A 23,055-nucleotide genomic window follows, 5' to 3' on the forward strand; every position below is an offset into this window, starting at 1 on the left:
ATATACTCCAATACCAAATTCTTCATTCTTTTTTCTTCCACATAATTATCTTTTCAAAGTGCAGTAACCAGGTAAAATTTATCTTCCACTATTACCCATATATTTAATTTTTTAGTACTCTTTTTTGTTAGACTTGAAATTCTATTCTTACTTCACTCTGAAGTATTTATTTCTGTATTTATTTTAGTAAGGGTTTATTTCAATAGATATATTACTAATTTGTTTTTTTCCGATTATGTATATATTTTATCCTCATTTCTGGACTTTTAAAAAATTATTTTCTGTTATGCATTATTCTAGCCATAAATGTCATTATTACTTCTCATATCAAAATAGGGAGCTCTGGCAGCCTCATGGCAAGAAGCTGACCTGCAGTTCCGAAGGATGGGCGATCTCCTCGTCCCATGCGATTAACTGCCTCTGAAAATCCACTGGAGGGTCCGCTGTGGGTTGGTTCAGACTCGACGCTACACAACAAAACAACCTACAAAAGTGTCTTTTCCTACCGGTGTTAGACTTCTTTACTTTTAATTTCACATTTAGTATTTTAAAATTTGATACCCACAGGGAGCTCTGCAGGCCTTGTGGTAAGAAACTGCACTGCAATCAATAGACCTGTGACTGGAATCCACCAGCTGTTCCGCAGGAGAAGGAGGGGCAGTCTCCTTCCGTGTGATTAACAGCCTCCGAAAACGCGCTGGTGGGTCAGCTACAGACCAATTCCTGCTCAATCGTACTCAGTAACAACAACAAGTATGTTTTTTATTTATTTGTCCTTTCAAATGTTCGTTTAACTTCTTGGAACTATATATTCAAGAATTTCAACAAATTTTTGGAAATTGTAAATATTTCCAGGCAATATTTCTTCAAAATGCTTCCTTTTAGCTTACTGCCTCTGACTACAGTTATACCTAGGCTGGGCTAACTATGCTATTTAACAGTTCTCTGAGGTGGGCTTTTATTTAAAAAAATACTTTTATTGAAGTCATTTAAATTGAATAATTACTCCTTACTTATGTTAAAATTTATTACTCCTTTGTTCTACAATGAAACCCAGTCAGTTGCTAATACTACTTAAGGAATTTTAAAAAGAAATATTTTACTTCTGATGTAATATTTACAACTGATTTCAATTCAATAGTTGTTCTGAAATTTCCGTATCTGTCCTTTCTTATAATTTAGACAATATATTTTAATATGGAAATAAAAGCAAGGGCAACATGGACACAGCTAAGTCTGATTTGTACTAACTTCAAAGGGGGAACTTCCCTCATTAACAGCATCAACCATACAAAACTAACTTCCATGATGTCAGATATTTCCTCCATGCTCCCAGATCCTTTATAGGGTTCAAAAGTCATTGCAGTGACCACACAGACTTGCATAACCATATTCTTGGTTATGAAGTTTATTATGGAAGTTAAAAAGCTATCTATAATTCAAGTAAAAAGCAAGACACAGTACTTCAATCAAAGAGCTTCTCATTTAACAGCAAGATACAAGGCCTGGGTCCAGAGAGCTTCGAAATTAACAGCAAGATATAATCTCTGGCACTGGAATCTCTGGCCCTGTAGGATGTGTGTTGAATTCTTTGCTTTCTCATCTTCTACTGGTGGTGAGATTCCCAGTGTCTGCCACTTAATCCGCTCACTTTAGTGGTAAAAAGTTAGTCAATCCCCCTGCAGGGAGTCTAACATGCCCTGTTGACACAAGCTGGCTCATGCAGCTGTTGATGATATAGCTAGGCCAGGTAATTGCAGGGAAGGCAGAGTAGAGACAGCTGGGTCAGATTCAAGACAATAACCTAGGGGAGCCACACTTTGAACAACAGATCCATTAAACTTCAAATGCTTATTTAAAAACTATGGTCTATTAATGCAACATCAGAGTTATCTTTGGTTCTATTGCCATATTTCCCCCAAAACTCTTTTCTGCAAAATATAAAATTAGAGTTATTTTTTTGTTCTGTTCGCCTCCTTTTTTTCAAGTGTATAATTATTTGTTATTACATGCTAAAGTTTTGTTTTCTGTTGTGGTTGTTGTTTTTTTTTTTTTTTAAATCATCTCGCTTTCTTTGAAGTAAGTACCTTATTGAGACAATAAACTGCCTTTCTGGAAGACCATCTGGCACATTAGAAGTTTAGTTTTAGTTTGGTTGCACTGCCACAAACAATTTTTAGCAAGTAACTAGGGAGGATAGAAGGATATTTGATGCCTTTGAGCTGTGGTGTTGGAGAAGATTATTGAATATACTGTGGACTGTTAAGAAAACGAACAAGTTCAACCTGGAGAGGGTTAAACCCAGCTTCTCCTTGGAGGCAAGGATTCTGAGGCTTCTTCTGACATACTCTGGACATGTTACAAGGTGAGACCAGTCCTTGGAGAAGGACGTCATGCTTGGGAAGTTGGAGGGACAGCATAGGGGAGAAAGACCCTCTATGAGGTGGATTGATTCAGTGACTGGGTAATCGGGGTAGGTGTGTCAGAGACAGTGAGATTGGCACAGGATAGAGCAGAGTTTAGAGCTGTTGTACATAGGGTTACTATGAGTTGTAGGTAACTTGACAGCATGTAACAACAACAACAACAACAACAAGTAATATAATATGGTCTCCTTTTATAAAGAAGTGTTATTGATAATTTCATTATTGATTTCATATTGATATATATCCTACAGTTTTGAAGTTTTTTTTAAACTTCAACCATGATTGTACTATGACTGGAAAACTGTTGACAATCCTTTTACCCTTCTGAGTTACTTTAATCAAAAATTTGTGGATTTGATTGTAATATTTACAGTCAGTCAAATATTTGAGTGAATTTTAAACATACAGACTTTTATTTCACATTGTGACTCTTCTATTTTGGATTTTCTTATCTAAGTTGATAATGGCTGTTATACATGATCTATAGCATGAACATTATTATGTGAGTGCCATGTATTGCAATGAGTGTCTATAAGGGAAAGGAAATAATGTCCTAACAATGGAGACAGGACACATCCCTGGCATACACTCTCCCCAATTTTGAACCATGCGGTGTTTCCTTGCTCTGTTCTGATGACTGCCTCCTGGTCCAAGTATAGGATTCACATAGCACAATCAAATGTTTTGGGATTCCCATTCTTTCCAGAGTCAACCACAGTTTGTTGTGGTCCATACAATCAAATGCCTTTGCATAGTCAATGAAACACAGATAGACATTGCTCTGGTACTCTCTGCTCTCAGACAAGATCCATCTAACATTATCTGTGATATCCCTAGTACCACAGCCTCTTCTAAACCCAGCCTGCTCTTCAGGCAGTTCTCTGTTGATGTGCTGTTCCAGTTGTTTTTGGATAATCTTCAGCAGAATCTCGCTTGCATGTGATATTAATGATAATGTTCAATAATTCCTACCCTCTTTTGGGGGGTCACCTTTCTTTGGAATGCAAATAAATATAAATCTCTTCCAGTCAGTTGGCTAGGTAGTTGTCCTCCAGATTTCTTGGCACAACTTGGTGAGTACATCCAGGGCAGCGTCTGTTGAAATACGTCAATTGGTATACCATCTATTCTGGAGGCCTTGTTTTTTTGCCAGTTCTTTCAGAGCAGCTTTGACCTTTTCCTTCATTACCACAGGCTCTTGTTCAATGGAGATTTTTTTTTTATGGGAATTCTTTAGTTCCTGCCAGTTATGGATTGTACCGGTATTTACAGAGAGTTGTCTTTAATATTTTCTTCAGTATTTTAATTATTATTGGAAAGCATTATAGTTTAACAAAATATATTCAATATTACCAGAAGTTGGAATGCAATGTATGTTTTTGGAGGAAGGAGATAAAGGATAGCTTATATAGTTCTTGTTCAATTACTAGCAGTTCATTATCCTGTTGCGCAAAGTTTTCACTTTTGATTGATTAATTGATTGGTTCATTGATTGACTTAGAAGTAGGCTCACTGAGCAAGGAATTTTATATTTTTCAAATGTTGAAATGAAGATAGAATAGGTAAACAAATATAGAAAAGACAAGATCATGATTTTCTTCTTATCATAACCTCATTGTCTAAATGATGGTTTATGCATTTCACAGGGAAAAAAATAAAAGTTATATTTAGACGTACTAAAAAAAATGTTGTTGGGTGCATGTATTCTGAAAGCTCAGTAACCACAACGAAAAAGAAAAAAGTAACTGAGTAGTGTAGTTGAATCCTTAAAAGGAGGTTTATTTATTCTAAATAGATAGTTCTGTTTCACTTTAAATTCTATTCTCATTTTAAATTTTTGTTACAGAGACTGGGAAAATAGAACTTTCTTTTTACAACTATTCTTTAATACTCTAATATCAACATCATGAAGTTACGTTGTTTTGAAACTGTATCTTATTATGTTGTTGTTGTTGTTGTGTGCTAGAGTTGGAACCAACTCATAGCTGACCCTCCCGTGGTTTTCAGAGATAGTTAATCACAAGGGAGGGGATTTCATAGTCTTCTGCAGAGCAGCTGGTGGATTCAAACCATGTGCCTTTGGGATGGCAAACACAGCTTCTCACAAATAAACCACCAGAGCTCTCTATATCCTATTATAAGAAATTATTAAAAGGCAAATATGAACAGAATGTGTTTGTATATTAGTAGCATCTTTAAAGAAAATTAAATTCCAATTTCTTTGTAAAGACTTTATATTTGCTTTTTTTGGTTTAATAATTATAATACTTTATCTTTCATGTCATACATTCATAATATATGGAAGTGAAAAGCACAAGTCTTGGGTTCCAGGATACAAGAAAATGGTAACTTACTAGTACCTAAACCCACTTTGAGCTACTTGGCTGTAACCATCGAGGATTCAGTGTTCACATAGGATCAGATCTGTGAAATGCAATTCTCCACAGGTTACTTGGAAAGGAAAAGAGGAATAATAGAACACTAGAACAAATACTGATAAAATACCATCAAAATATCTAGTTTCCTAAAATTATATCAAAGCTAATTTCCTAATTTGATAAATTTAGCATGGCTATATAATATTTTAATACTTTGAAAACTAGGAGAAAATATGTAGAAATTATCTGTACTGAAAAATCTATAAACTTGAAATTATTTGAAAATCTTACAATGTTGAACTAAAGAAAATCCCATCGAGGGGCTTTCTGGAACTCCTATTCCATGAAGTGCGATTTCACAGGTGTCCTTCACAGGAAGTTTCCTTTTTCTGTTTTTTTTTTTTTTCCTGTGGGACCCTTTAAATTAACAATCATCTCTTGGTTCTATTGATCATCATGGAAGAGGTACTGAATAAATGTTGGCCGTGTGAATCCGTTCCTTTGATGTATTTAAAGAACTTTTATTTTTATTATTGGAATTTGAGTTGCCTTGAAAGGGGGTCCTAAAATTTTCTTTGACCCACTTATGTTTGAATTACCCCTGACCTGCCACATTGTGTGCTTTTTTATTCTCTTTATGAAAGATCTCCATGAGATTTTTAAAAGATACATGCTACACAATTTCTCCCCTTTCAGCTATCATGATAGATTCTTCTGATTTTGCTAGTTAACCAACTTCTATCACTTTTCTTTTACAATATTTTCTGTTAAAACAAAATATTCTAAGATTAGATAGAAAGATAGATGATTGATAGATTAGAGATAGAGATATGTGTGTGTATGTGTGTGATATATATATATATATGAGAGAGATGGATATATTTTCAATTCAATTGTGGCTCCAAATAAAGTAAAATAAAATTCTCAATAATTTAATTTTTTTCTCCATCTATTATGTTGTCTCTTGGTCTAAAGGTGAAGATTTTTGTTGACTTGATGTTGAGATATTATCTACATTTAAGGCTATTTTTTTGTTTGGGGTATTTTGTTGCAGCCTAGTTTTTATTTCATAGTCATAAACTTAAGTCTGCAATCTTTCTAACCTTGGAGGGAACAAAAGAAAACATGGAACCCAAAGAACTGTAGCAAGAACACATAGATTAGAAGGTACTGCAAGCACATGAGGATGGCAGGGAAATCTCTGGAGCTGTAGGAGGAATGGTCTGGATTAAGAGAAGACATGAAATACAGATCGTGTTAGAGTTACCCACAGTTAGCAATGGTGATCTTCTTGCTGGTCTTGCCATTCCCGGCTCCATGGCTTCTACAACGTTCATGCCTTCTCTCACATTACTGAAGACTACATTGTTTACCATCGGACCATTCAATCTTAGCAGTACAGGTCAAAAGCTGGGAACCATCTGTATTGAGTCTAGCATTTGCATGGACAGGATGCCTGGGTGCTTCAGGATGAAGTTATTATTGAACTTCTCCCTGCAGAAGGACTTACCTCTAGTATCACTGTGACGTGTAAAGTCACCACCCTCGCAAAAGCTCTCAAATGATTCTGTGAAAGCAGCAACCTTTGTAACCAAATCCTTTCTTCCCAGTACTCGGAGTGCAGGATTTTGTCTGCCAACAGTTTGAAGGAGACGCGGCCTAAAGGTTCGCCTTCAAAGTCAATGTTGAAGTACACGGTGGGACTGACCATGTCTGGGGGCAAATGAAGTGGACAAGCGTGCTGCTGAGGAAGCAGTGTCAGCAAATCCAAGGCTCTTTGTTTTGAGTAAGCAAGACTGTCATCTACTGACACAAGTTTTTGATGAATCTTCCTCCAATCCTGATGTCACATTCTTCTTTAAGCAGTTCAGCTTCTTGAAAGATTGGCTCAGCCTACAGATTGAGTAGGTAAGGAGAAAGGATACAGCCCTGACACATACCTTTTCCTGTTTTTAAACCGTACATGTTCCCTTGTTCTGTTTGGAAACGGTTTCTTGCTTTAGGAACAGGTTTCACACAAGCACGATTAAGCGTTTTGCCAGTAGCAGTCTCCCAATGATGATGGCACATCCCCTCTGGTGATTCCAGTTGACCAGCTGCTCTGCTAAAGAGTGCTGGACAACCTCCTTTGGTGTGAGCTACACACGTGGAACCAGGTGAAAGCTCAGCTCTGATTTCATTCTGACTCAATGGCGATGAACGGCTTTAAGTATTTTTATTATGGTTCTTTCAATATAAATATGAAATAATCTTATTTCTCTATCATTCATTTAACGGCAGCATTTCCCAAGAGATAATAATGACCCTCACAAGCGTTCGGGAAGTCCAGACATGGGCCATGTCATTCCTAGATGTTTGTGTGCATGAAATACTTGGGCTGAGTACCTACTCTCTCTTCATCTTTCGTAACCGAATTGATGTGATTTGATGTGCACAGTGTAATGAGATTATTTACCCTTCTGCACAGTTTAAAAGAATTTCAAGTGTTTAAAAGGGCTTATATGATTAGGTACTATTGTCATGACAGGAGTGCAGAACGAAGGCTGCATAGTGGAGTGGACTTGGGGGAAAGGATTGTAAAACAATGACAGAATTTGTCATTTACTTTTCAAAGAGAAGAGCAAACTGAGGGGAAAATTGGGCAGGAAGAAAAGTGCAACAATGAATGAATCAAAAACCAAAGTCTCTGTGAACTTTCATTAAAATTAAGTAAAAAAAAAAAAAGAACTGCAAGTATATGCTATAGTGTATATTAACTGAAATATGAAGGCAGTAAATACGTAGAAAGTGCACCTCATTGTTTACAGGCTTAGCTTGGCAGCAATGAGCATTCATAATTCATGATAATATGCTTCTGATTACTTGTTGCCTGAGTTCCATATAGTAAAGATAAATGTGACGATGAACATCATCTGTATTTACCGTCATGTGTCACTTTATCCAAGTAAATGACCAGTAAGGTGGTTAAGCTGGACCAAGTAATGAAAAATGATGTCGTTGTTGTTGTTATGTGCCGTTGAGTCGCTTGCAACTCATAGCGACCCTATGTACAACAGCCCTAAACTCTGCTCTGTCCTGTGCCAATCTCATTGTCTCCGACACACTCATCCCGATTGCCCCAGTCACCAAATCAATCCATCTCATAGAGGGCCTTCTCCTCCTGCGCCGTCCCTCCACCCTCCCAAGCATGATGTCCCTCTCCAAGGACCGGTCTCTCCTTACAACATGACCAAAGTATGTCAGACGAAGCCTCAGAATCCTTGCCTCCAAGGAGCAGCCCAGTTTAACCCTCTTCAGGATGAATCTGTTTGTTCTCTTAGCTGTCCATGGCACCCTCAGCACTCTTCTCCAACACCAAAGTTCAAAAGCATCAATTCTCCTTCTATCCTCCCTGGTCATTGTCCAGCTCTCTGACGCATAACAAGTGATTGCAAAGACATTGATGTTTTCTTTCTACTTCCCCACCATGGTGAAACACAGTGTTTTGAGTCGACAGACATCATTACTGATAGACTGAGCTTGTTTAGAATTCTCTGTATGAGGTAAACTTGAACACAGTTTTTTTTTTACCTCTTCTAGAAATTATTTTGAGTATTTGTTTTTTAGATAGACATTGCGGGGTAGGCCGATAAAGCAGAGAATATATAAAGAAGTAAAGCCTATGAACCTACTTTATTAAAAAATAAAATCAGCGTGTGTTTTGACAAATTGCCTAGGGACTGAGCCTAGGATCCAGGAGCTATTGAAAGAAATAGCAGATGGAAATGCGGCTTTAGGCATTGCACTGTTACAGGATGGCAGTTATCAGGGTGCTGGGACCTCATCTTTACTGTGACTTGAACTAGGTTATGTACAAAAATGAGACGCTTTCTTGACTATCCCACCTGTGCAGCACCTATTATACAGCTGAGATTGAAAGATGACTCCTTGCCCTTGAAAGGCACATGGGCTCTCAGGCATGTTCTCATCCATCTGCTGCAAGGTGGAGCTGAGTCATCTACCCTGTGCATCCATCATAATAGCAATTCATAGCAGAGATTAAAGAGTGAGTAAGAGAAATGAAAAACCAAGATGTATGTGCCTTTGGATTTTGGTTTTTTCACATTATCATAGCAGCTAAATTGTATTGAGATCTAATTATGAGTCACAAATTGCTCTGCAGAATTTCTCTGAATCATGTTAATTACTTAGAACCAATCTATGGGATAGGCACAGTTATCATCCTCAGTCTGTATTATTACCTCATCTTGTAAAAAGAGGCTCAGAAGAGCACTATGCAGTAAGCCTTGAATCATAGTTCGCATGATGAAGCTTGGACTGGAACCAAATCATGTTATTAAAAAGCTAGGCTCTTAACATCAACCCAAGCAAATGCAGGTCAAACCAAGATGGCCGATCCCGGAGACCATTGTCAATTTCTTTTGGAGGAAAGTCTTTTTGAAATTACATGGTCTAAAATGCATTATTTTTTTTTCTCCCCTCAAATAAGCAGTGGACTAGAGCTATTGAAGCCAGGGTTTGGAGAATTAAGATAGAATAGGAGCCACTAAATCTTCTTAGCGTTCTTATCCTCCTTTCATTCTCACTCCCTCTCTTCCCATTCTATACGTACAGAAATGAAAGCTCCCAGCCCATAAATACCATAAAAGCTATCCTTAATCTGTCTCCCTTTTAGTGTGCTTATAAAAAAGGACCAATGGCTTCCAGTGAAATATGATATGGACTGATGCAGAGAGCTTGCACAGTTTTCAAGATCTGGCTTGGCAAAATCTCTCCATTTTCCCGAGGAGCAGGAAATGCACACAATAAAGTGCCTCCATCCCTGCATAAACAATTCACAGGATGAAAGTTTTTCCTGGGAAATTGACCAGTGTAGCTGTATCAGAAATGTGTCACTGTACCACCGATTCCGAACTGTTATTTTATTCTATTATATGACAGAATCACAAGTATGCAGAGGACCTGCATGCAGCACATTGGAAATAACCCACTATGCAACTTTCTTTTATATTCTAAAGAGAAATAAGTGTGACAATTTCCCTTGCTTAGGTATTTCAGTATTTTCAATTTATCACATTTAGAAAACTCTATTAAATTTCATCATTTCAATTTGATTTATTTATTGCAGCCCCAAAGCTCACTGTGAGCCCTCTGAGAGTGTTCTGTTGCAATATTCCTCCAACTTTTGGAGGTCTTACAAATGCCTGGAGAGGGTAAATAATAAAAGTGTCTAAAATAATGAACTATATTTCACATCACCTGCATTTATTCCTTCATTAATATACACTGTGCATAAAAGAAACTGCCTATTCTTCTTGGTTTTTTTGTGGTTGTTGCTGGTTTTTTTTTTTAATTCTTCTTGTTGAACCTGAGCTCTACTCTTGAAAAGGGTCATTTAACCCTTTTCAAACAACATTCCAGGCAGATACTAAATATTTCTTGATATTAGTAGGGGGTATAAAAGTTGTTTCATTATCTCTATACAAGAATTCACTTGTTGCCTTATTACTGAATAGGTCTATTATGCAAATAAAAAGTAAAAAAGATACACCCCCCCATTATATATACACACACATATCTACACAATGCTGTTAGCTTAGTCTGTGTTTCACTGATACTGAAAATGCTGCTTATCCAGATGCTGTCACCCACCAGAGGCTCTGCTGGAGAAAAGTAGACTGCTTCTTTCCATTATCATTCAACAGCTTTAGAAACTTGATGAAGGGTATGAGTACCTTAGTCAGAATATATGTCACCTGGTGAATGTGTGTGTACTTAAGCTGCTAAAAAAGCAAAGCAAAGGTGTCACTGTGAAGATTAAAGTCACCTGGCACAAGCCATGGTATTTTCACTTGCTTCATAGGCATGTGAAAGTCAGACAAGTGTAAGAAAGATTGAATTGGATTTTTTGAAGAAGTGCATTCAAATTGCTTCTTAGAGACAATGTAAGATTTTGTCTCATATACTTTGAGCATGCAATCAGAAAGTGCCAGTCCTTGGCAAACACTTTGCCACACTTAAAAAAAATTTATAAGTGTTGATAGCATTGACAATTACTTAGTTTAACAGAAGGGATCTATTAGTATTTTCTGTACAAATACCACCGATAAAATCAAGAAATAAAGACCTTTATCAGGCAAAATAATTCTCACACATACTTTATATTTTCAATTGTTTTTCATTCTGTCTTTGATTGTCTGTTTTAAAAGTTGGATGACATTTAGCAATGTCACATGCCACAAGTAATTTTAGTCAAATGAATCCTTAAGAGTTTGTTTGCACTGTTTTGTAAACATAAAGCCCCATGCCGGGAAGGCACAGCCTCTTCGTTCTGTACTGTGTTCAGCTTCCCACTCAGGCTGTTGAATAAGATGACAGCATCTCTTTGTTGCCTTTTGTCCATCCATTTAATAAGCATCATGATGTGATATGCAGGATGTTGGTCCAACTCTGGGTACATCGTCTCCATAATGGTTTTAAATTTTCTTTGTCTATATCTTCTTATTCCTGTGTCAGTTTTCCAAGATATACTGCAAATTTGTAAAGACTATTTATTTTTAAAGATTGCTTTTTAAACATGAGATCTCTTGTATATAATAACCACTAACCTGACTTACAACTCTTGGGTCGAGTCCAACTCCCAATCACAATCCATTTGTTTATAAAACTTAAATCGTACAATTTGAAAATACCTATTTTTCCTTTGAAGAGTTGCTGGTGGATTTGAACTGCCAATTTTTGCTTAGCAGCCTGACCAGATGCACTATGGCACTCGGGATCCTAATGCATGTATATTAGACACTAAATGTTATCCTTTTATCTCCTCCATTATACAAATGTTGAGAGGACTAGATGTATAAATTGAATTTAGGAAACAGCTGAAAAACACCTCTCTTTTAAGCATTTTCCTTTGAAGCTGAAATGTGACTTCTGTTCATCTTCATAGCCGCTAAACGAGAAGTAAAGGACCTGTATAACCCACAAGACACAGGATAGGATCGCGCATACCTGGTATTTTATTTTACCCGAGGTCTACGTAATTCCCCACATACGACAGATGTTTAATACAATTTTCAAACATATGGACCTACTGAATTTTAGTGCCTCTGATGAGTATGTCTTAAAGAGTAACAGTATTTCAAATTGGATTTTGCATAATTAATATAGATTATAAAGAATTATCATCAGGCATTATGTATAAAATGAAACTAGGAAACTGCTTATATCTAGTTTGCTGTGAGTTTCTCTCCTTTGCCCACTGAATCAAGACAATTTTCACTCATAGCAACTAGAAAGACAGCGTAGAACTGTCCACATGATTTCTGAAGCTCCAATCTTTAGCAGAAATAGACTGTCTCATCCTTTTTCTTCCAGAATAGCTGGTAGATTTGGATTACTGACTTTTTGATTAGAAGCCGGTGTTTAACCACTGTCCCACCAAGGATCTTCTACCCACCATTAGGCTATTTAATATTTAAATTTTGAAGGAATGGAGGAGAAGATAATAATAATAATTGTGTCTTAAGTGGGTTTTTTTTTAATTTTGCTTTGTTTGTATGAAATTATGTTCATGATTGGTCTATGAAATCAATAGGCCAACAAGTTAATAAACCATGAGAATTATATAACTAGTAAATGACCGAGACAAAATACAAGGCTTTGAGTTGTGTCTTTTCTCCCTGCGGGTAGGCACAAAGAAATAAGGTTAGGATTGTTCTTTCCTTGTTGAGTGATTCCATGGTACTTGAAAACAAATCTGAGCACTGGTAGCAAGAAATGATCTTAAGTTTTCAAAGGAAATGTCCCGTGAGCCAGCCTGGATCAAGCACACCTCAAGGCCCAAGAAGATCATAGGAAACTCCCCAGATTCTGCCACCATAGTAGACATTGTATTTTGTTAATAACTTCTGAGCTGTGTGAGTCAACTAAGCCAAGCTGAAAATGGCAGGACAAGAGTTAGATTTCCAAGTGCTCTGAAGAGATAGGACAATGTCCACAATTATTTCTGTTGGTTGCCTTTCGGCAGGGAGGTGTTCAAATATCTCCAATATACTTGCAGAATCTTTGAGACTAATGACAAGGATCTGGACAGCGACACAGGACGATAGTCAAATGACTTCTAATCAGTAAAACATCAGATGAAAGAACCGTGACCGTATTTATGCTATGAGGTGTGGCGGAGTCCCATGCAGGTTCTAACAGAGTTGGATGGTAACAGGAGAAAATTGCACTCTGAAAGAAGATGTCTCTGGCTTGGATAATTTTTGTGTAGGAGTAAAATAAATAAAAGAACTAAGGAAAATGTCATTATTTTAGAAAATGTTACAGCCCCTGGTGGCATGTAAAAAAAAGTTTACTAAAATAGCTACACTGCAAGATAGTGACTCACATTGTCATGACCTCCAAACCGACTTTTAGATGCTCCTCCAATGGGTCTACTTGTGTTGTAAACCACATTAGAGATTACCAGTATTTCCCCTGCGGGCTCACAGGTAAATTCCAACTTCCAGAGAACTTTGTCTTTGGGTTAACAGTGCAACAGCTCACAGACTATGACACCAGAGCAAGAGATTAAAAACCCCACCATATGTAAAGAGGAACTCGAGGGTGAAGAGATGACTCTTAAAAGAAGCTAGTTGGGTAAAATGGAATCATTTTAAGAAATGTATTTATTGCCTTTTACAAGAGTAGGCAATTGGAAAGACTAATGCATGTTTTTCTAATAGAATATTCTTTTAAATATTGCACTTCTAGTATGTACTGGACACGATGCTTTTGTTGCACAGCCTTGCTGAAAGAGAAAGATGTGTGGAATGTTTGAAATGTAAAGATTCATGAAATCTAAAGACACCCTGAAAGGCTAGATTCCTAAAAAGGCACAATGAGATCATATTGACAATCTAAGGATTTCTAGACAGTATGTCACATGTTTCTGTGCCATGGATTCTGACCCTTAGTGACCCTGAAGGACAGCGTAGACTGGATTTCCGACACTGGTGAGCTCTGATGGCATAGTGAGCAGAGATTTCTGCTGCAAAGTCCGGGCTTCTCTGACAGCTTGAGTTCACTGATACCTCACTAGGAAAAAGATGGACAATCTCCTCGCATGCAAATTAAAGTTTCGGAAACCCACTGGAGGGTTAAATATGAGCCGGTTCCTGTCTCCATGGCAATGAGTTTGGGTTCAAGCTTTTAAGTATTTTTAGAATCAGACTGAACTATCTTATTCCTGTAGAGTCTGGTGGTCCCGAGTTCATGATTAGCAACCAGGAATGCTTAATCACTGTGTCACCAGGGTTTCTTAGGAATCGTTACAGTGTAATGGAGAGAATATGAATTCTGAAATTAGACTAATTTGAATATTGATTAGGGAGGCTTTTGTAATACAGTGGGGATTCTGCCAGGAACGTGGAAGGAAGATGACATCTTGTCAAATTAACCAGTGAAAAACATCCTAATTTTTCTTCTACTCTGTGTTTTTGTTAGGTACCAACACTCATAGTGACCCGATGAACAACATATCAGAAACCTGCCCCATCTTGCCCTATCACTAACAGATGTGAAAATAAGATTCAATCCTTCTATTTAAAAATATCTTAAGAGTAAGACTTTTTCTGTAAGCTTCAAATTGTTTAAAATATTTATTTAAAAATTAATAACTTGTTAGTATATAAGAAATTTATTTTCAAGAATATGTAGGTATTTTGGCATTTGTGTCAAAGAACTGACCCAGTGTAGAAGTGCATCTCTTCATGTCAGGATTGAATTTGTAGATTCCAGGACTTCATTACTTGGTAACATAAATCATTATAGCGTTGAAATGAACTCTAAGGGATAATTTAGATCAGCCCTCCTGGTTTTAAATGCAAAGTAGAAAGTGAAAAAAAAACCCACATACACACAATGAGTGGATTTTTCTAATTCATGAAGCTTAAAAGGATTTGGGGCAAATCTGAGAACTGAGTTCTTCTATGTCTTCTGTATGTCACTACACTAAGATGTAGATGCTTAATGAATATGATTTTATACTTTAGTGTATAACATTAAATCTTAATTCCCAATATTTTTTGAGGTCAAGACACAAATGTATACAAAAGACATGACTGTTCGAATTTCTCAGCACTCATTATTTTTATTGGTTTGGTTATTTCCATATCTGAGACATTCTTTCCTTCAGAATGCATAATCACATGCAAAGCATAGTGATTTTTTCCCTTTACTAGTTTTCATACATGATTGGAGTACCTTTTCAAAATTCTGGAAGCACATTTGAATCTTGTCAGAAATAAATGAACAACCTCAATTGAATAGTTTAGTCTCTCTTTTTAGCTTTTGAATTATATTATCCCTCTTTGCGACTTTCCAGTCAAATGGAAAAAGCCACAGGAGATGCATCCCAATTGTTATTAGAGGTGTCTGTTACAGATACAATTGTACGAATGTTCCTCACACCATACTTAAAAACTGACTTTGCAAGATATATGGCAATTTTTGTCCAAGTTTACTATTAAACTCATACAGCAGAGAATTGCCAATTTCAAGCCAGATATTCTTTTACAATCTTGTAGGGAGGACCTTGATTGTGTAATGATAGAATAATGCAAGATAAAATTGTTCCGTAATGGTTTTATCTTTATATACTGTTTTGTTTACATTTAGAGAGGGATTTTCTCCCAAGGATGGTGTTAAATCTAGTACAAACAAATATCTGCTACTCTAAATGAATATCCTACTCAAGAATTTAATAGTTTTTACCATTTTGTAATTGCTCTTATGTTTATTTTGGAGATAACAGTAATAGATTGTTTTACCAGCTCTGAATATATCAGGAACTTTTGTTATTGAGGATTGCACCATTTATTTTGTTGATTTTATTTCTAGGTGCTATTAAGCTGGTTCAGATTCAAAACAACTCCAGGTGCAACACAGTGTGTTACTTGTTCCTGTGTCATTCTCACAATCATTGCTAAGTTTGAGTTCTCTATCTTCAACCCCCATGTAAATTCAACTCATTAGAAGTCTCCCTTTCTTTCCCTGGTCCTCTACCAAGCTGGGGGGAAAAAAGAATTGTGCAGGAGCGAGTCCTTCTTGAGAACACATCCAAAGTCTAAGACAAAGTCTCACCGCCCTCCTTCCTAAGGATGTCCCTCACTGCACTTTTTTAACCTTGTAAAGGTTCTTAAAACCAGAAACATGAACAAGATCAGGGCTATTCTGGGATACTCTTTTTGTCTGGTGGGAAGAAAGGGGGAGGAGATCTGTGATCTGAGACAAACATCAAAATATTCTAAATATAAATGGAAACAGAGAAAAAGTAAGAACAAGGTGATGCGAATAGTAAACTTTTTTTTTCGTGCTAAGGTTGCATCAGAAATTATAATGCTCATATTGGAGAAAATTTTGTTCAGGAGTCTGAAGTCTCCTTCATGGTTTACAAACAAGGATAGAGTGAGGCTAAGGCTTCTTAAAAGCCATCATTTTCACTTCTTCAGGTATGCTGGAGACCCTCCTCATTCACTCCTTCAACCAGTACTGACATACCAGCATGGTGCCAGGCACACCAAACCTTCGCCTTCTCGGAGCTTCGATTGACAATGGAAATATTGAGAAAGAATAATTAAGTAAATCAGTAAAAATTAATAAAAAAATGTTAAGGTCAAGCAGAGAGAACAGCAAGCACAATCATATTTGTTTCTACACGGCTGTTGCAGAAGTGAAGACTCTGATGATATGTGTTGGTTAAGTGGTTAAGTACTCGGCCTCTAACCAGAAGTTTAGGGGTGTGAACCCACTGGCTCTCTGGGAGAATGATGTGTCCACCAACTTTTCTTTTTCCTTCTTCTAAAGCAGATTTATTCATTTTTTTTAAATTGAGATTTTATTGTAAGTTTACAAAGAACTTGGATTTCCATTCATTCATTGTTGCACATTTTCCTCCCAGCCACCTCCCACCCCCCCAGTTCACTTTTTTCTCGTGGGAAAAAACTTCTTTCATTGTTATATAGTTTCCCCTTCCCAGACCACTTTACTATGCAGCTCTTATTCTGCACTCTTGTCATACCAATAATACCTAATCAGATATTCCTTTTATATAGTTCTCTCCCTCATCTGTTTCAATGCCGTGTACATTATTTATCCCTTCTTTTTTTTAGTTTCCCCCAAACCCCAATGTCATTCCTGTTTTATAACAGTGGCATTATGCAGTATTTGTCTTTTTGTGACTGAGAAATATCACTCAGTATAATGTCCTCCAGGGTCACCCATTTTGTATAATATTTCATGAGTTCTTTGTTTTTCAATGCTGCATAATATTTCATTGTGTGAATATACCACAGCTCCTCTCTCCATTCATTTGCTGATGGACACTTGGATTGTTTACAACTCTTTGCTATTGTGAACAAAGCAGCAATAAACGTGGGTGTGCATATATCTGCTTGGGTGGCAGTTCTTGTTTCTTTAGGGTATATTCCCAGTTGTAGAATTGCTGGGTCAAATGGTATTTCTATTTCCAACTTTATGGGGAAGCGCCATACTGCCTTCCATAATAGTTGCATTATTTTACACTCCACCAACAGTGAATAAGGGTTCCAGTTTCTCTACAACTTCACCAACATTTGTTGTTTGTTGCTCTGTTGAATTTTGCTATTCTGACTCGGGTGAGATAATTTGCATCTCTCTTAGAGCTAGGGATTTTGAACATTTCTTCATGTGTTTGTCCATCTGAATATCTTCTTTGGTGACATGCCTGTTCTTATTCTGTGCCCATTTTGCAATTGAGTTGTTTACCTTTATCTTGTGTGGTGCTCAAGAATTCTATAAATTCTAGACATAAGTTCCTTATCAGACCTGTCATTACCAACTATTTTTTCTCCAGTCTGTGGCTTCTCTTTTTACCCTAATGGAGAAGTTTTTGGATATGCATTGGAATTTGATTGTTAGAAGGTCCCATTCATCCATTCATCTATTTTATCCTCTCCTGGTTGTAAGTGTGTCTGTCAACTTTGGCAAAGATTTACTGCCTTACAGTGTAGGGGCACTTCACCTTTGTTCTGTAGGGTTTCTATGATTCAGGATTGACTCAATGACTATGGTTTGACTTAGTTCAGGGTTTTGTTTGTTTGTTTCAATTCTTAAAGTGGGAAAGAGAGGGACTGCTTTCACCATTTGAGCTATGTACTTTACACAGTGAGAGAACTAGAAACAAAGCTTTGTGTTAGTTTACATCACCTGTGGGAACCTCCCCACCTTTTTAGACTTGATTTTGAAGGACAGACAATAAAATAAATATCCTATAAAACTTTGCACAAGAGATCAAAACTCAAGTCTACCTAAGTTTCATTGTTGTTGTTGCTGATAAACACCTTCAAGTTGAACACGACTCATAGCGACCCTATGAACAAAAGGCCTGAAGCCCCTCTACTAAGACAACTATGCAATAATTCCACAATGCAACCAAAGTGAAACAGAGTGAAGTTGCCCTGCTCACACACGCTTTCATCTCCAGCAGATTCATAAATGGCCCCTGAATCCCCAGTAGAGGAAATGAGTCAGACCTCTCCCTAAAGGCTAAGCAACTTCCCTGCTCTGGCTCCTGTGCTACTTTTCAAGTAGTTGTGAAATTTTAGCTCCATGTTGATGACAGTTATAGCTCACCTTCCTAAAATTGGTCTTGAAAATGACTTTGTGCTTTAATGCAGACGGAAAATCCTTCATTCTGGTGATCAGTTGCGAAGCCTGAGGAGCAGTGCAATCAATCAGAGGGCTGCCTGATGGATGTGCCGGGCGATAAGCGGAGCCGGAGTCGTTTCAAGGCTGCGGACTCCCAATCTGCAATTTGACTGGATTTCTGTAAAGCCTGCAGCTTTGAGGTGAGCCAAGGGTCAGTGACAGTGTCCTCTTCTGACAGGTCGTTTGCAAGACCGAGAAATTGAGAAACTCATTTAATATCTGAGATGGAAAACATTCTCTAGTTATTAAATTTTAAAAATTCATTCCAATAAGGAACAAATAAAACTTTATCTAATTTGAATCATTATTGTTCAAGAAAGGGTTCAGAAGCGTTGAGGTGGGGGTATTATAACTGATTCTGGAAAAGATGCAACACACTGAATTCTTTATCATTGCTATGAAAAATATCAGAAAACAGGCTTGGGGTGAGAGAGGAATTGAGCCAAAGTCAAATAAAAAAAGGAAAAAAAGAAAAAGAAAAATCCCAGGAATCCAGGGGACCAAGTATTCAAGTGTTAACTTTTTAAAAATCTACTAGTTTTAACCCACCAGGTGCTCTATGAGTAAAAGATGAGGCACTCAATCCGCTTGTATAAATATTTATAATAATTGAAATTTAGCAAGTCACTATGTATCCTTAATTTCACTCAGAATTATTCATTTTTTGTGATATGGGTCATATAAGGAAATTTGGTGGTGTGATGGGTTATTGCTTGACTGCTAACCAAAAGGTTGGGAGTTCGAATCCATCTGCAGGAATCAAGACCTCATGATCTATTCCTCCAATGATATTCTAGTAAAGATATCCCGTAAAGATATTCAGTGGTGATTCCCCAGCCTGGGATGCTCTGGGGGAATTTCTGCAATGTCCTATAGCTAAGAGTCAGAATGAACTTCATGGTACACAACAACAACAACAACAACAAAAATCAGACAGACAAATTATATTTCAGTTTCTGAAATAGCCACATACCAGATTTTGTACTTATAAAACAGAATGACTCAGAAATCAGAATTTAACATTAAAGACTTCAAGTGCTGATAATCCCCGTTGTTATTCCAAATCCGGGTGGGCCAATGCCAAGCATAGCTTCTGTCTTGGAGAACAAGCAATAACCTCCAAATGAGTGCTCCATATGAAGAAGTAATGAGGCGCTCCGTTTGGCGAGGTCGAACATTGCCAATTGTACAAACGCCTGCTTCTGAAGGCGCCCTCATTAATGCAGTAATGAGTGTTGGAGCATCCATGCCCAGCAGGGCTACAGCACAGGGGACCTGAGAGGCTGTGGGGACTCGCGGCCGCCCTGCTGTTACAGAGACGGACACTCTGCTGGGCTCCGTGGAGATTTGGTGACATGAGGTCTGTTCATAGATCTCAGATTCACAGATTTTGGAAAGTTTGAATTATCAATCTCCGGGTGTTTCCAACAGTTTAAACAAAATGTTCTCCAGGGCTGTCATAGTGTTAACCAGGCATTCTTCATTTGCTGAACCAGACGATGAAGCTCACATCTGCTGATCCCCGGGTAAGAATCACCACTGTTGTTATTAGATGTTACTGAGTCGACTCTGATTTATAGCCACCCTATAACAACAGGTTGAAAGCCTCAACTACCTTGAATCATTTTTTTTTCAATCTCCTCTGCCCTTTAGCCCATTATTACCCGTCGCTGCATGACAGTCCATCAAGTTGAGGGTCTGGGGCTCCCTCATTGACCCTCTGCTTTTCTATGAATGATGACTTTTCCTACAGACTGCTGCCTCTTGACATCAGCCCTAAGTATACAAGACCAAGTTTCACCATTCTTGCCTCTAAATCACACTCGGGTTGCACTTCTTCCAAGATAGAGTTCTTCTTGGTTTTCTGTCAATCTACAGCATATTCTATACTCTCGGCCAACATCTCCATACAGAGCAGAGCCCAGTTCTGTTAGATTGGCTTCACAGTTTGTCCCAAGTCCTACAAGTCATAGTATAAATACAAGTTACCTAGCAAGGATACAAGAACAAATACCAGTAACATTTCTACTGCAGACTTTCGGGAAAGAAGATGCCTTAAAGTAGATGGCTTGGATGGTGGTAAGTGTTAATCGCTTTGCATAATCAAAGTTATGGCAGACATTGATAATGGAAGGTCAGCTCTGTCTCTCTCAACTCTCTTGAAGTTGTTTGTATGGTCAGATATATAAATCTTACTGTGTTTGTTGTTGTGACCTGTCAAGTTGACCAGGACTCAGAACAACACCATGAACAATGCCATACTGAGGGTTCTTCTTCATTATAGGGCATTGTCAGACTTACCTGCTTTAGAAAGAATGAAACATTAAAGAGAGGCAAGGGAGACATAAGAGGCTACCAGGAAGATTGTTAAAATATTTGCCACAAGGGAGCTCTGGTGGCCTGGTGGCAAGAAGTTGCACTGCAATCCCGAAGGCACATGGTTCGAATCCACCAGATGCTCTGCTGGAGAAGGAGGGGAAGTCTCTTTCTGTACCAGTCAGATCTGATTTAACGGTACACACAAAAAATAATGGGAAAAAAAATATCTGCCACAGTGGACGTGAATATGGCAGCAATAGGGAGATGATGCAGGCCAGACAATGGCTTATTTGGTTGCACTGTTGTACTTAAGGCTGCCTGCCATAAAGCGGAATTGACTGGACAATAGTTGGTAACATCAGATAGTTCGTAAATCCTGATAATTAGAGCCAGATCACAGCGCTTCAGAATTGTTTCAATTAATCCTTTAAATGCAGAATTTATATCATCCAGTGGTTAGGCCATAGTCCAGTGGTTAGGCCAGAGTATCTAAATTTGCACATTAAGAAAGAAAAGTCACCAAGAAGTTGACTCCTACCTTTAGCCACCCCACAGCACAGAGTAGCAGTCCCCCATGGATCTGTGATCTTAATGGGAGCAGCTTGCCACACCTTTCTTCCGCGAAGCAGCTGGTGAGTATGAAATACCTTCCACTTAGAAAGCACAGACTGAAAAGCTTTGCTGCACAAGCACATCTACAAACCTTGCACATGTGAGACGTTAGCCTGTGTTTCGATTCAGCAGAGTAATACCACTCTACACTTCAAGAAGAGCTTGGGTGGCTTGGTGGTGAGTGGTTGCACTGTCAGCTCAAAGAAATGCAGTTCAAATTCACCAGCTGCTCTACAGGAGAAAGATGGGCAATTTGGTCCCGTGTGATTTATTGCTTCTGAAAATCTGCTGTACGGTCAGCTATGATTCCGTTCTGACTCAAGGGTACATAAAAACAAAGATATACGTCCAATAACGATGACTTTCTTTGCAAATGTTCCCTCGTTGAACAGGGAGAGCAAGGTCTTCCTAAATTTTGGATTAGATGCATTTGGCCACCGTTCAACACTTAGATAGGTAATTATGGCTGTTGTGTAATGGAGATATTGAGTTCAATTTAAAATTATTGAATAAGAATATTATGCTATCTGTCACATTAAGGCCTCAATTTGTTTTTCTCTTTGTCATTTTCTGTTTTTTCTTTCTATGGTAGACAGCCTGCCACAGTTTGTTTTGCTAACTAATTATGCCATGTTCTGATTTGATGAAGGCTGAAATAGCTGAGGATTAGAATGGAAAGAAAATGAAATAATTGGAGAACCAACTACAAAAGAATTCCCTTCAAATTTTACTAATTAGAAAATCCCTGTATTCTTTATAATCAACTATGTAAGCAATTCAAAGTCACACCAATCATGGTCTTTTCAACAGGTAAATCTTAGTTGCAAGAAATAAAAGAAACAGATTTAGAAATTACTTCATGTGGAATTCACATCTCACTTTTTTGTTTTCTTGCTTTTTAATCTCTAATCAGTTAACAGCTAATCTCCATCGTCTTCTTTTCTGTTTTACTGTCCATTTTATTCAGTGTCTTAATCTATTAAGTCCTTGATACTGACAGTGGTTTTTTTTTCTTTAAAAACAATAGTGTGAACCAATCTGCTTCTTGCTTCATTTTTATACTTAATACAAACAAGAGGTGACACTTTAAAGTACAGGGTTCATGTCAGAGGATAGAAAACATTTAGTATCTATAAAGAGAAAGAGAACATGTAACATTTATTGGAATATCTGGCCTTAAAGTAGCATAGTTGCATCCCACTCCTTGTCTTTGAGGGAGATATTTCAAGACCCAGAAGGGGGTGCCTACAACCATAAATAGTACTAGACAATCTATCTATATTATTCTTTTGTTTTTTCCTTTACATAAATACTTGTTGTTGTTGTTGTTATGTGCCATCGAGTCGTATGGTACAATTTAATTTATACATTAGACATAATTAGGCTTGTTGTTGTTGTTCTTGTTATGTGCCGTCGAGTCGTTTCCGACTCATAGCGACCCTATGCACAACAGCCCTAAACCCTGCTCTATTCTGCGCCAACCTTACCGCCTCTCAGACACCCATCCCGATTACCCCAGTCACTGAATCAATCCATCTCATAGAGGGTCTTCCCCTCCTGCGCTGTCCCTCCACCCTCCCAAGCATGATGTC

This window comes from Elephantulus edwardii, unplaced genomic scaffold (assembly GCF_000299155.1).
Source record: "Elephantulus edwardii isolate Elephantulus edwardi_28Jun2011 unplaced genomic scaffold, EleEdw1.0 scaffold00118, whole genome shotgun sequence".
Lineage (NCBI taxonomy): Eukaryota > Metazoa > Chordata > Mammalia > Macroscelidea > Macroscelididae > Elephantulus > Elephantulus edwardii.